This window comes from Manacus candei, unplaced genomic scaffold (assembly GCF_025592945.1).
Source record: "Manacus candei isolate 608988 ecotype Guabito, Panama unplaced genomic scaffold, ASM2559294v1 h1tg000028l, whole genome shotgun sequence".
NCBI classification, from domain to species: domain Eukaryota; kingdom Metazoa; phylum Chordata; class Aves; order Passeriformes; family Pipridae; genus Manacus; species Manacus candei.
This window is the reverse complement of record NW_026138076.1, coordinates 4306759-4320505: the sequence shown is the minus strand read 5'-3', so window position 1 is coordinate 4320505 and position 13747 is coordinate 4306759.

Here is a 13747-nt window from a genome sequence, read left to right as displayed (position 1 = left end):
TCCAGAAAACTGACAGTTAACACCTGTCATTTAGCTAAAATTATACAGTATAATATAGTATAAAAGATGAACATTCTCTATTACATTTTCTGTTGAATATTTACAGCATCAACCAACATGGATTTTAGACATGCAAATTCAAATGCAAAAAAGAAATTACAAGAGAAATAAAATAGAAATATTGCTGGAATATTTTAAATAGCTTCTAAGTTTTTAATTTAAAACGCATTTTGTTTCAATATGAAACAGTTCATTTCCCGAGAAGAAATAGTTACTTTTTTCAGAAATTAATGTTCAGCCAACATTATGCCTTCTATAACCTTTCCAAAATATGAATATGCTGATTAATTCACAAGGCATAGATCTTGAACTACCCTTCGAAACATCAAGAGCTTTCATTGAAGGCCAACCTGCAGCAGTTTATCCCAAAGAGACAAGCTTTGACTTTCAGATTTTCATGAGGTTTTTCAGTCTTCATTTATGCTTATGCTGTGTTTAGCTTATCCCATCTGCTTTCAGTTATTATGACTGCATGTGTTTTTTTTCGATGTGGTCCTCTCTTTTTGATAGGCATGTCATTTCAGATGAAGAAGAATTGATTCCCCTGGAATTAAACATCTTCCAAGATAGAGTAGGAAAACTAAATGCATAATTATTTAAAGTATGTTAATATGGGTCACGTCTCAGGTATTTTTGTCTATATATTAATCTAGAGTGATATAGGGAAGATTCTTTTGTAAAAGAACTTTTAATTAACCTTCCAACATCTGTTTCAGACTCTGTTTAGGACGATAAAATAGTTGTCAATTATTTTAGTAGAAGGTAACATCTAGGTAAATAAACTTAATATTGTGTTCATATTTTTTCTGCACTATAGCCATATTAGCAAAGTAACTTTTTGCCTTATACTATCTTCAAAGAACCTATCAGCTCACTCAAGCTAGTTACAAAATTAAATACTTTTATTCAAGGAGGGTTAATATTATCTGGAATAAAATGCTAAGAAGGCCACAAATTTAGGAAGTTATCTCTTTAATAATGTAATTTGCTACACTGGGGCCCCATATTGTCTGTTTACTCAAGCAGGTGGATTTGCTGAAGAAGTGCTGATAATGCAGTGTGCTGACCCACATATCAGTTCCCAACAGACTGCACCAGCTGGTATAGTTTGTGCTTATACTTTAAACAAAGCCAATGTTTTCCTTTTCCATTGTCTTTTGCTGATGGAATATAGAGCAATACAAATATTGTCAAGTAATCTTATAGGAAAAGATCTGTAAGCAAGCCTATTCTTACAGTTATTTATGGGTTGGGTTTTTTCTTTCTTATTATGTATCACTTTTTGTGAGAATATAAAATAAAAATTTAGATCTGGGAAACTCCACTTATATACCTATTAAATTGCTTACCTTATCCATATATGTTAAGCCCAAACCTTGTGATTATTAATCATTGAGAATTGACAGTAATCCTAGAACCTTATTCTACAAAGGTAATTATTTCTCATTTTTTTATTGTTTTCTGTGGTTTCATTTCTACAGATGCCTAAAATGGTACAAGAGCAGTATTAAGACCTCTAGAGTTTTACCTCAAATTTAGAGTTTTACACCTTGATGGCTAACTTTTCTGAGGCTTTAAAAAATATAACAAAATAGAGTAACAGGGTTAATGAAGTGAAAAGGTTAACTTCTGTCATATCTGAGATGCTTTAAATCCTAGATTGTAATCGTGATTATTTTTTAATTCAAAATATCACTTTGACCGCTCAGATCTCTGTTAAACAGAAAATTACAAAAAATGCCTTTTTACTAAGCAAAGTTGTTGAAATGAGAAACTTTGATTTCTGTGGGAGTCAGAAGTTTTTCCATATGAAAATATTCCCAACATCCAGGAGTATCCAAGGTCAATATTACTTCATAAAAGAGTTTGGGCCTAATGTTTTTTCATTCAAAATTAAAATTAAAATACTGTCTCTGAGTTTCTAGCACCAGAATATTGTGAGGTTATTGTATTTGTGGTTCAAGCACAGTTCTTTGCTTTACCAAACTACATCTGCTTAATCCTTTCATGATATACCAGAAATTGATCATGACTGATCATGTGTACACTTTATGCCCATAAATAATTTCTGTATACATTTAAATCCTTCTAGGGAATTGGATATATGAATTAGAGAGAAGACATAACACTTACTGCAGGATATCATTACTTTTGGTAGACCTAGAGTTGGTTTTAAACAGCTATCTCAGGTATAGATAGCTGTGGAGTAGAGTTTTGTAGTGAAATTACATGAGAGTTAGTAGTCTTGTGTCATGAAGGTTCTGGACCCTGCACTAATGTCTGGAGAGTCATAGTCAGTTCATTGACTACTGACAAATGTGACTAATGAAAACACAGATGTGTCCTTGATTTAAACTCGATTTGGTGTTGATGAAATAATAATAGAAGAAAACAAATGATAATTTGAGTGGATGGTGATGCACAAGGCTTGGTATCTGATGACCTAATCTTTGATGCTGAAAGTTGGGTTATCTGTTTACTAGTTTTCAGGATTATGGTGGAACAGTATTTCTTGATTGTAATAAGACTGGAATGCTCATCCTGAACAACACTTTTGCAAGTGTAGAGTGTCAATAAAATTTCCACTTTTTTTTAAGGCAACTCAATGACAATAAGGACTTTTAAAAAAACAAAACAAAATAGTATCTGACTTTTCCAAATGTGGTAAAGCTTTTAATTTTTTTCCTTTTTTTTTTTTTTTTTTTTTTTAATGAGCTAGCTTGATTCATTCTAAGAAGCAAACACTCCAGGAAATATTATAAGAAATATTAGTTTTTAGAAAAAGCATTTTAATATTAAATTCTCAGCATGGAAGAAGCAATTTAAATTTTATTAGATAAAATGCTGTTATTTGTCATTGTGTACTGATATATTCAAATAAAAATGTGTACTCTTCTCTTTAATCCTTGAGATAACGTATATTTTTTTGTGCTTAGGAACCATGACAACACAACGAGATGTTTCATATTTAAACCAGATACTACAGTGACACAAGAATAAGAGTGCTTGCATAGCTTTAGAGGGAATGGAATTGATTCACTGTAACAGTGTTTTAGAATTTATGAAAAATTTTTTTTTTTTGTTATCTGTAATGACAACAGCACCTGTTCTGATAACGCCAAACTCAGTTGTGGTAAAACGTGTACATAAATCAGGCATTGTAAAATGCCACATATTCTCACTTCCAGGGGTTTTATCTGAGATTCTTAGTCATCAGGTATTTTGTTAAGCAAAGATGATAATTTATTCATTCTTACCTATGCTGATGGCACCAGTGAGTGGAGTGGTTGACACATCTGAAGGATAGGATGCTATCCACAGAGACCCGGACGAGCTTGAGAAGTGGGCCCATGTGAATCTCATGCTGTTTAACAAGGCCAAGCCCAGCATGTTGCACCTGGCTTGGGGCAACCCCTGGTATTAATAGAGGCTGGGGGATGAGTAGATAGAGGTTAGTCCTGATAAGAAGGATTTTCAGGTTTGGGTGTATGAAAAGCTGAATGTGAACTGGCGCTGTGCACTTGCAGCACAGAAAGCCAGCCACATCCAGGGCTGCAGGAAAAGAAGGTTGATTCTGTACCTCTACTGTGTTGAGACCCCATGGGGACCACTGTGTCTCGGTCTGGAGTCCTCAGCACAAGAAGAACATGGACTATTATAGAGGGGCCAGAGGGCCACAAAAATGATGAGAGTGATGAAGAACCTCTTTTGTGAGGAAAGGTTCAAGGAGTTGTGCTTGCTCTGCCTGGAGAACAGAATGCTGCAAAGATACCCTATTGCAACCTTTCAATATTTAAAGGGGGCTTAAAAGAAACATGGGAACAAACTTTCTAGTTGGGCTTGTAATGCTAGAACAAGGAGTAGTGGTTTTAGATTAAAAGGGTTCATTCACACTAAGTATCAGGGAAAAAAATTATGATGAGAGTGGTGAAACCCAGAAACAGGTTGTTCAGAGAGGTTGTAGATTTCCTATACCTGGAAACATTAAAGGTCGGATTGGACTGGGCTTTGAGCAATGTGATCTAGTTGGAGATCATTGCAGGAGAGTTGGACTAGATGACCTTCAAAGGTCCCTTTCAACCCAGATGATTCTATGGTTCTACTTTTTGTCAATCTAATATCACAGTAGAAAGATGTTGAGTGAATTGAAAAAGGAAAAACATCCTTACTACATATTTTCAGTCTTCTTATATATTTCGGGTTTTTTTAATTATGGGAATGCTATGTTTTTAGTCCTTTTGGTACTTGGAAATGAAATTTCTTCTTGAAATTTCCACATCTCAATGTTCTATCTTTTTTCTTTTCCTTTTGCTTTTTTTCTGGAAAAGAAACTAAGAGAACTTTTCCTAGATTAATTTTAGAAAGTTAATTTAGTCTTCTTCCTATTTCTCTGTAACACTAGTGTTTCCAGGTAAAGTTATAATGTTCTATTTGAAAAGAACATTTTTTATATATCAGGACATGCAGAGCATTAATACCTGGTACTTACAGGTATTTTTTTATACTTTTCAAATGTCGTACCATTCTGTCATTACAAGTCCTCTAAAAGGGAGGAAAAAATACATTGTTCCTCCTGAAGATAAAATTTGAATTAGTGATACTGTGAGTTTGATATAGGAAAGGAAATTCATTCGTTGTTTTAAAATCCAAAGAGCATCTGAAAACAATCCCCATTACTGCTTTTCTATGGGTTAAATATACTTTTATTAAATATGGAAAAATATGGTTTCCCTTGTCCAGCTTCAGAGATCTCATTAACCTGCAAGATATTTTCTAATTCAGTCAGAGATGCAGTCATGAGTAGTCGTCTGGAAATGAGGTAATTGGGGTGTGACGGAACTCTTACTCTGTATCCATAATTCATTGTTCATAATAAAAAAAAGGTGAAGGTGCCCTATGAAAGAAAGTTTTTATTGTAAGCCAAGTTTTGTAAAATTAATTACTCTTCTGGTTTTGATATCAATACACCATCTTTCAAAATGAAGAACAAAACTCAACTTTCAGCAATACAAGGACCTGGGGAAATATGGGTTTCTCAGCCTCACTTGATCCCTGGGAAGGTGATGGATGTAATCCTGGAAACCATTTCCAGGCACATGAAAGACAAGAAAATCATCAGGAGTAGTCAACATGGATTCATAAAGCAGAAGCTATGCTTGACCAACTTGATAAACTTCTTGGTGGTATCAAGCTGGGCAGGAGTGTTGACCCAGGCTCTGGACAGTCTGGATCAATGGGTTGAGGCCAATTGTATGAGGTTCAAAAAGGTGAAGTGCTTGATCCTGCTCTTAGGTCACAACAGCCCCATGCTGTGCTACAGGCTTGGGGAAGAGTGGCTGGAAAGCTGAGCAGTGGAAAAGTACTTGGGGGTACCAGTGGACAGCTGGCTGAACATGAGCCACCAGTGTGTCCAGGTGGTCAAAAAAGCCTATAGTATCCTGGCTTGCATCAGAAATAGTGTGGCCAGTAGGGCTAGGGAAGCAATTGTCCTCCTGTACTTGACACTGATGAGGCTGCAGCTTGAATCCTGTGTTCAATTCTGACCCCTCTCATTGACAAGAAACATATTGAGATGCTGGAGCATGTCCAGAGAAGGGTAACAAAGGTGGAGGATTGCCTGGAGCACAAGTCTTATGAGGAGCAGCTGAGGGAACTGGAGTCATTTAGGCTGGAGAAAGGGAAGCTCAGGAGGTGGTAGAGAGGTAAGTGTTTATCTCTTCTCCCAGGTAACAAGTAAGAGGATGAAATGACCTCAAGTTACACCAGGAAAGGTTTAGATTAGATATTAGGAAAAATTTATTCACTGAAAAGGTGGTCAGGCATTGGAACAGGCTGCCCAGTGAAGTGGTTGAAACACCATCCCTGGAAGTGTTCAAAAAATATATGGATCTGACACTTAGGAGCACAGTCTAGTTGTGGACTTGGCAGTGATAGCTTAATGGTTGGACTCAAGGATCTTGATGGCCTTTTCTAACCTAAATGATTTTATGATGAAGTGACCAGCCTTGTAGGGAGCAGTGGATTCTGTCTACCTAGACTTCAGGAAGGTCTTTGACACTGACTTCCGCAATATCCTCACAAAGAAGCTGGTGAAGTATGGGCTGGATGAGCAGTCAGTGAAGTGGATTGAAAACTGGCTAAATTGCTAGGCTCAGAATATGGTGATCAGTGGTATGAAGCCTATCTGGATGCCAATTTAGTGTTTGAAAAAATGTAGAATGTGAATTCTACATTTTTTGAAAAAGTGTAGAACTCATCACTTTTATAGAATCTTCATATCAAACTTTTGGTGGTGCTTAATCTGAATTCTTATTCAGGAAGGAATGAAGTGAGTTGGAAAAGTCCTTTCTTTTTCCTGCCAGTACTGGATACTTCTTAGTATAATGCTCAGACAGATTTGAAAAGGTTTGAGCAGAATGTTCTTCTTTACTTTGAAAAAGAAGCATTTCCCTGAAAAATATGGATTATTGCCTCAGGGGTTTATTTTGTTGTGTCTGACTCTATCTTTACATCCCTGGATTATTACATTATAAGAATTTTAAATCCATGATTGAGATTACTTCTTTCTTTCATGTTCTATATTTTTATTTGAAGAAACTTGATCTTATTTTCACCACCAAGAAAAGATTTTTGAATATCTATTGCAGCTTCACTTTCCTTCATTTATGTTAGTGGAGAAAAGTAAAATGTTATTAATCACTATATCCACATTATAACCTGTATAGGTCTATAATACCTCATTGACAGGCCCTTTTTCACTTTCTATAATGCCTATGTTATGACAACCACATAAACAACACTCACAGCTCTCAGTACATAATAATTAGGAATAATGAAGTCACTGAAAGGAGATAAAGAAATAGATATACTAAGTGCCATACTTACTATACCATAGTAAAGGTGTTCTTAGAAACATTCTTTCTTCATAATAAACAAGAGGTTCCTTAACAGAAGAGCTGAGGCAGAAGTGATAACATAACAGCAAGAGCACTGGAGATTGTGGAAGAATTTCAAATCAAATAATTACCTTTACTAGCACTGCAGAAGTTTCAGTAAATGCTGAAGAAGAGAAAATTGCAGGTGCTGACTTCAGAGAGTTGTAAAAAAATCTCTGTAGAAAATATCCTAAACTATACATTTTAAGTTTCTGACTGTTTTTCTCCTATATTGCCTCCTGCTGCTGGAAGCCCACCTGGTCTCTGTTACATTTCCTATTCAGCATATTTAAAGTTTGCTAGAACTGCTTCAGGGTTGAATATTTTATAATAATGTTAATACGGCAGATTTTGACATTCTATTGTTCAAATGGCAACTGTCTTATTAGTTAATGATTTTTTTTATAGGTTGAAATTCAAACTCCCTTCACAGCAGAGGATGCTGAACTCTAGACTAAGGGGACTTGCAAAGCAACAATTTATTTTTTTCCCCGGTTGCATCAAGCAGTGGAATAGATGACTTTTCTATTTAAATCAACAGTCACATGAAAGAAAGAGCAACATCTGGCCAAACCTCTACAAAAATGGTATTCATGAAATACTACCGCCCTACAAAGCTGTTACTCTATAGAGATAACTGTTTAAATTCTAAGAGCTACATTTCTCAGAGGTGCTCTTATAGACAGCAACTGAACAATACAAGTCTCAGAGGGGTTGAACACATCTCACCCATCTTTAAATTTCATTCTCTATTCAAGATCAAAATACATTGTAGATTGGCTGTAACCTGCATGCTCAATTAGAAGTCTGTCTTCCGACATCTGTGTTTTAAAATCTTTGCCATAGAGAGGAATTTGCAAATGTTTAAGAGAAATATGTATTCAAGATGATTGATTTTTATAAAGGAGTATCAATCTTTTAAATTTACCTTAGTGTTTAAGTCAATAAATGTTGACTGGTTTTTTTCCCCCACAGGAAATATAAAAAGAAATGGAATGTAGATGGAATATGGATATTAAAAATCTTTGGAGGTAATTTGCTTTAATGAAGACATTCTTAAACGTGGATTTTATGTAGATAGGACAATAGATGCAATTGATTTCAAGGCATATTTTTTTGTCTTTGGAAACACTCAAAATGGAGGTAGTAACTCTACCTATATTCTTCACACTTCAGAAGTGTTGCTAAAAGAGAGAGGAAAGAACTGTTGACCCAGTGTGTAACAGAGTGAGTTTTGTTTTGCTACCAGAGCTGCATAGATGCTTTACAGATCATTAGCAGCAAAGGTTTAGATGGTCAAAGTTATGTGGCTATTTATGATTTTTTAATATGTAAACAGTGAACTCTGAAATTCAAAGCATAGTCCAATACAATCATAAATGTATTTTGAAACTCTTTAAAAATTACAACAGTTGATTAGGACACCACACAAGTATATTGCAGAGTTTAAGCATCACCATTCTCTAATCTACCAAGCCCATCTCTAACAGAGTTACGAATGGTATGAAGAATAACTGTTGCAGCTTACACAATCGAAATACATTGCCATTTCCACAGAAAAAGGAGAAGCTGAGGGGAGGAATTGTGACATTCTATTATTGAGTTAAATATTTGAAATCCAAGAAATTGTTGAAATGCCTGTGAAAATTATTACTAAATAATAGTCAGTCTTAAAATTTTAACTGTGATGTAGTCCAATTTTTTTACATTTCAGATGTGTTAATGGAAGTACAGTAATCTGAAAAAAATATTAATTATTTCTGTCAAAAATTGATAACACATTATCGGGGTTTTATTGGAATTAGGGGGAATACCTTTGATTTGCAAAAATTTAAAAGGCCTTTAAGGTTGTTAGATCATTCTCATTTATAGACTCGCAGAGTAAAACAGTAGAAAGATATTGCCCGGTCTCATCACTGATATACACAGATTATTCACAAAAACCAAAGAGACAAAACCAAAGAAGGTTTGATCTACAGAAGCCCCCTTTCTTTTAAAATACCTGATTTTTAGACCATATTTACTTATAGTCCTTGATACAGTGTAGACAAGCCAGAAACAACTTTGTAGAAAACAACTCAGTGGATATTTATGATTATGATTAGAAACAGTACGAACTGTCAGCAACCTAAGCAGGAGCAGTGCATGTTACTAGAGAGATTTACTGTCAAAAGGAGTGTTATAATCCTTCCAGCTAGGTGCCTATATTTTTCAATAAAAGGAACATGTAAAAAGACAGTGAATTTTGATATTGTTAGAAAATAAGAATAAAATCATGTTATTGTTTTAGTTCACAAATGAAGTGTGTTTTTTCACTTTTTAACTAGATATGGTCATGACTTCAGTAGCCATCTTTTGATGTGTAATTACCGCAATTCATTGGCAGGAGTATAATATTATCAACTTTAAAGTAACATACTGAAGGCATACGCGGTCTTTATGATAGAGCTGAAACTGGCAAAATCATCCCTTTCATAATACTGAAAAAAATTTAAAGAACCTCCTGATTCATGAACTTGAACTTGAATTTAGATCATGCATTTGGCTCAGAATTGTAAGCAACACCTAAGATCTGGTTGTAAGTAGCCAATATTTAAGTAGGTGTCTTTTCTAAGAAACTTAACACTACACAAAAATGTCAGTGTTCGTGACATCATCGAATTAGACGTCCTTTTTCATTTTTCATGATGCTGTAGCACTACAAAAATAATGGGGCTTCAAATCAAGGCATGTTTTATTGATAAAAAAGTCATGTAATTTAAGAACATATGTGCTTCTAACTGAATTCTTCAATTAAGTGCTTAAAAATATAATTTGGACAAGCAGAGCCAGTTGTTGACTTTTTCTTAGCAGCCGGCAGTATAATTGTTTTAAAAAGAATCCCTGAGACATTTGAACCATTAGGGGTCATATAACAGAAGAACTCATTCTTACATTTAAATGTGGAGTGTATTCTTGCAAATAAAAGTTATGCTTGTGAATTACTTTATACAACTGATTAGTATAAAGTATCAGTACACTTTTACATATGCAACGCATCAAAAAAAAATATTTCACGTAACAGATTAAATCACTAAAAATAAAAAGTATCAAAAATAAGCCTGTTTGCTAGCAAAATTGCATATTCACACACCAATTTTTGGAACATTCTCAAGGCTGACCACTTAAGTCAAACAATGAGATTTTAATAATGTTGAGAAGAACAGGAAAGCTGACAGCTTAAAAAATGTATTTTTCTTGAGAAATGTCTCACAGCTGACTCTTACAATGAAGATTTGGGTCAGTCTTTAAAGTAAATAGGTTTCTAAAGTACAAAGAACATAAAATGCAATACACAATAACTTTTCTGAAGATGGATTTAAGACATTCTTAGAGTTGTTCCAGTTGTGAGATAGGATTTTTTTCTTTTTTTTTCTGTTTGTGAAACAAAATGAAGAGAATAATTATCTTTTTAAAGTGTATGTCTTTTAGGCAGTGGTAGAACTGTCTATCAAATTATCCTTTATTATTTAATAATAATTTGCATATATGCATAGCAAATAGTCTTTTTTTTTTCTGTTGTATGACTTTCGTACACGCTTATCTAACAAATAAATGTGAAAATCCTTGGAATGTGTAATTTTTATCATGATTTAAAGGCAGAAGTATAGCACCTATTGTTATTTCCTCATAACAGTTTAACATTGTTTATAATACTTTTTAAAAATAAAATCTTGTGTTACAATCATAACATGCAAATAAATTATTGTAAGTGTACAAATATCCCTGTTACCATAAAATCTTATCAAAATCTAAATACATATTACTACTATTTATAGCTGTAAAAAATAGACTAGGCACATTGTATGACCCTTCAAATCACACTTCCCAACTTCTTAATGAATAATTGGAAAAGCGGTTGATTTTTAAAGAATGTGGAATATATACCTATACTCACATAAATACAGTTTATTAGAAATTTACCAGTATGTAAGATCTGAGATGGGGTTAAGTCATCACTGTAGGCAGTGAGACTTTAATTGCATAAATTAAAATGTTTTAAAAAATAATTTAAAATCTTTTCAGTACTCAATTATGACTATTGCACTTTTCTTTTACTATTTTGTTGTTTTGTTTTGTTGACATTAGCTATTACTGTAACTATTTGTTTTAATTTATTTGCAGGATACAATAGCAATGACTTATAAAGTCTAGTTCCCACAATCTTTGTTTTACAGAAGCTACAGGCTCTAGTAAACTTACATTTTTCTCCAAAACTTGGTAATATTTTAATGTATTGCAATAACAATTGTTCTTTTAGTGATGTCAGACAAGTACTCCTGAAAGCAGATCAACATATCTATGTATGCATTCCTTTTCTGTAACTAAATAAAGATTAGAAATGAAGTAAAACGTGTGTCAATTTATTTTACATTAAGTTACACCTGCATGTATACAACATGACAAGAGCACACATTAAACAAAAGAAAAACTAATACCACTATCAGAGACTGGTAATATTACCTCTATACCAACCACTGATTACAGTTTTCAGTAATACAGTGTTTCTTTTAGTCGAATTTCAGCACTCCATGATGGAAATATCAGACACCTCTATAAGTCCAGAATAAAGGTGCCATTATATCACATATAATAATGACAGACTGTGTCAAGAGCAGTTCATTCGCTCTTCCACAACATGAAATCAGCAATGCCTTTACCATGGTGACAATTGTTTGCCTACACTATAAATATTCTAATGTTTGTGACAAGAGAAGTTCTGCTAGCAATGATGACAGGATTAAAGACTTAGTATCTGGTAAAAAAATGGCACAGAAAAATTCTGGAAGCTATGGAAGGTGGCTGTTTATGTAAACTTATTGACATTTTTAAGGCAAAAATAATTTTTAAATTTCAAAAGAATTAGAAATTGTAGATAAGAGACTAATCCCGTATCCATAGTCTTTTAACCAGTAACTAACTAATAGTCTAGTAAATTTGTAGTACTTGAATAGAATAAAAATTAGAGAAAAAGACAAGAATAGTGTTAAAAGGAAAAATAAGTGTACTAAAAGGTGAGGAATTAATAAAATATTATTAAGGACATTATATAAAGTTCTTACAACTCTTATGAAAATAGAACTAAAATTATTGCCACAGCTTGAAAGAAAAATAGCACGGGATCAATAACAAACTTGCAAGTGTGTCAGTTACAACCAGTTAAATTCACATAGAACAAGCAGTAGGTGGTATAGATGCTGAAATACATAACTAGGATAGATGGGAATAGGACCAGATGATAAACAATATCTTTTGACCCTATATATTTATTAAAATTACAGAAATTACTTTTTACTTCCATTTTTCCACTGAAAATGAAGACATCAATGGATCATAAGTCTTAATTCTATCTTTCACTGACATGAACAGTGACTGTGAGTGATTTCCATGGGTGCTGAAGAAAGCAGTCCATGATAAATATTAAACAGATGGTCTATATGAAAAAAAACCCACCTATTTTATTATACATTAATTTGGATTTCTCAAAAAGGGCAGACTGCTTAACTGAAAGACAAGACGAGATACAATACACCTAGCACAGCAAATAATTTCATATGGAAATTGCTGTCTTGGTCTTGTGATGGTAGTTTGACAAGTAATGTTCCCACAGGTGCTGACTCTACTAGTCTAAGGCAGCACTATTATTATTGCTGAGGCTTTGTTCTTCATTGGCTTCATCTTCAGGACTACAAGGCTCTTCAACTGAGCAAATCTAAAAAAAAAGTGTATCTCGAACTGGTTGGGTGATCCTGCATAGAAAATTTTTAATTTAATGAAGTGCTACATAGGAATAAATTAGAGAATCAGTATTTGTGGGGATTATAATATCATAAACTAACAAAAAAAAGTACTGAAATACCTTTATATATTTTCTAGTTTCTAAGTAATGCACTGTAAAGAAGAAGAATTTGGATCTCATTGCTGCCAAATCAAAGGAAGAGAAAAAATATGGGGAAGACAATTATTTCCCTTTAATTTTTCTTAATAGGATATAAACAAACACACTCTGCATGCTATCTTTCTCATTTTGTATTTCTTATAAGGCAATTGAAAAGTCCAATATAGCAGGTATTTTAAAAAGCAATCCCTTACTGGTTTATGTGGAAGACATCAAGGTACTCACACAATAAAGTTAGCTAATAATTGAAGTTATGGTTTTAGTAGGTATATTTGATTTACTACAAATAAAAAATATTTTGTTTTGTCATCATGGCCAGTCTTCGCGAACGAAGATTTGGGAAAGGTCATTAACCCTTCGAGCCTGTGCAGTGGATTTTTTAGGTGAGACACAGTGTGTGCTGAACTGAGCCCACCCTTTAATCCAGAGGTTCATCTGCTGGGGCCAAGCGAGCTTGGACAGTGGCAGCGAGGTCCTCAGGATGTAGGTTTGTTTAGAGTGACCTTCTCTTAGATGGATGGCCTTACAGGGCTGACAAGCTCCATCTGCCCGGGGAAGTCCCCTGACCGGGAATCGAATCCCGGGCCGTGGCAGTGAGAGGGCTACAACCTAACCACTAGACCACCAGGGAGCCCCTTTTGTTTTGTACTAAGGCAAAAATAGTTTCATGTACATACATACATTTAATACCATATTTAGTTCCTCTCTTCTCTGTGTATGTGCTTGCGTGGATATCTCATCACTTTGCAAAAATTTGAGTGTCATTCCTCCACTCTTAACAAAAACCTGAGAGGAATTGAAACTACTAAAAATC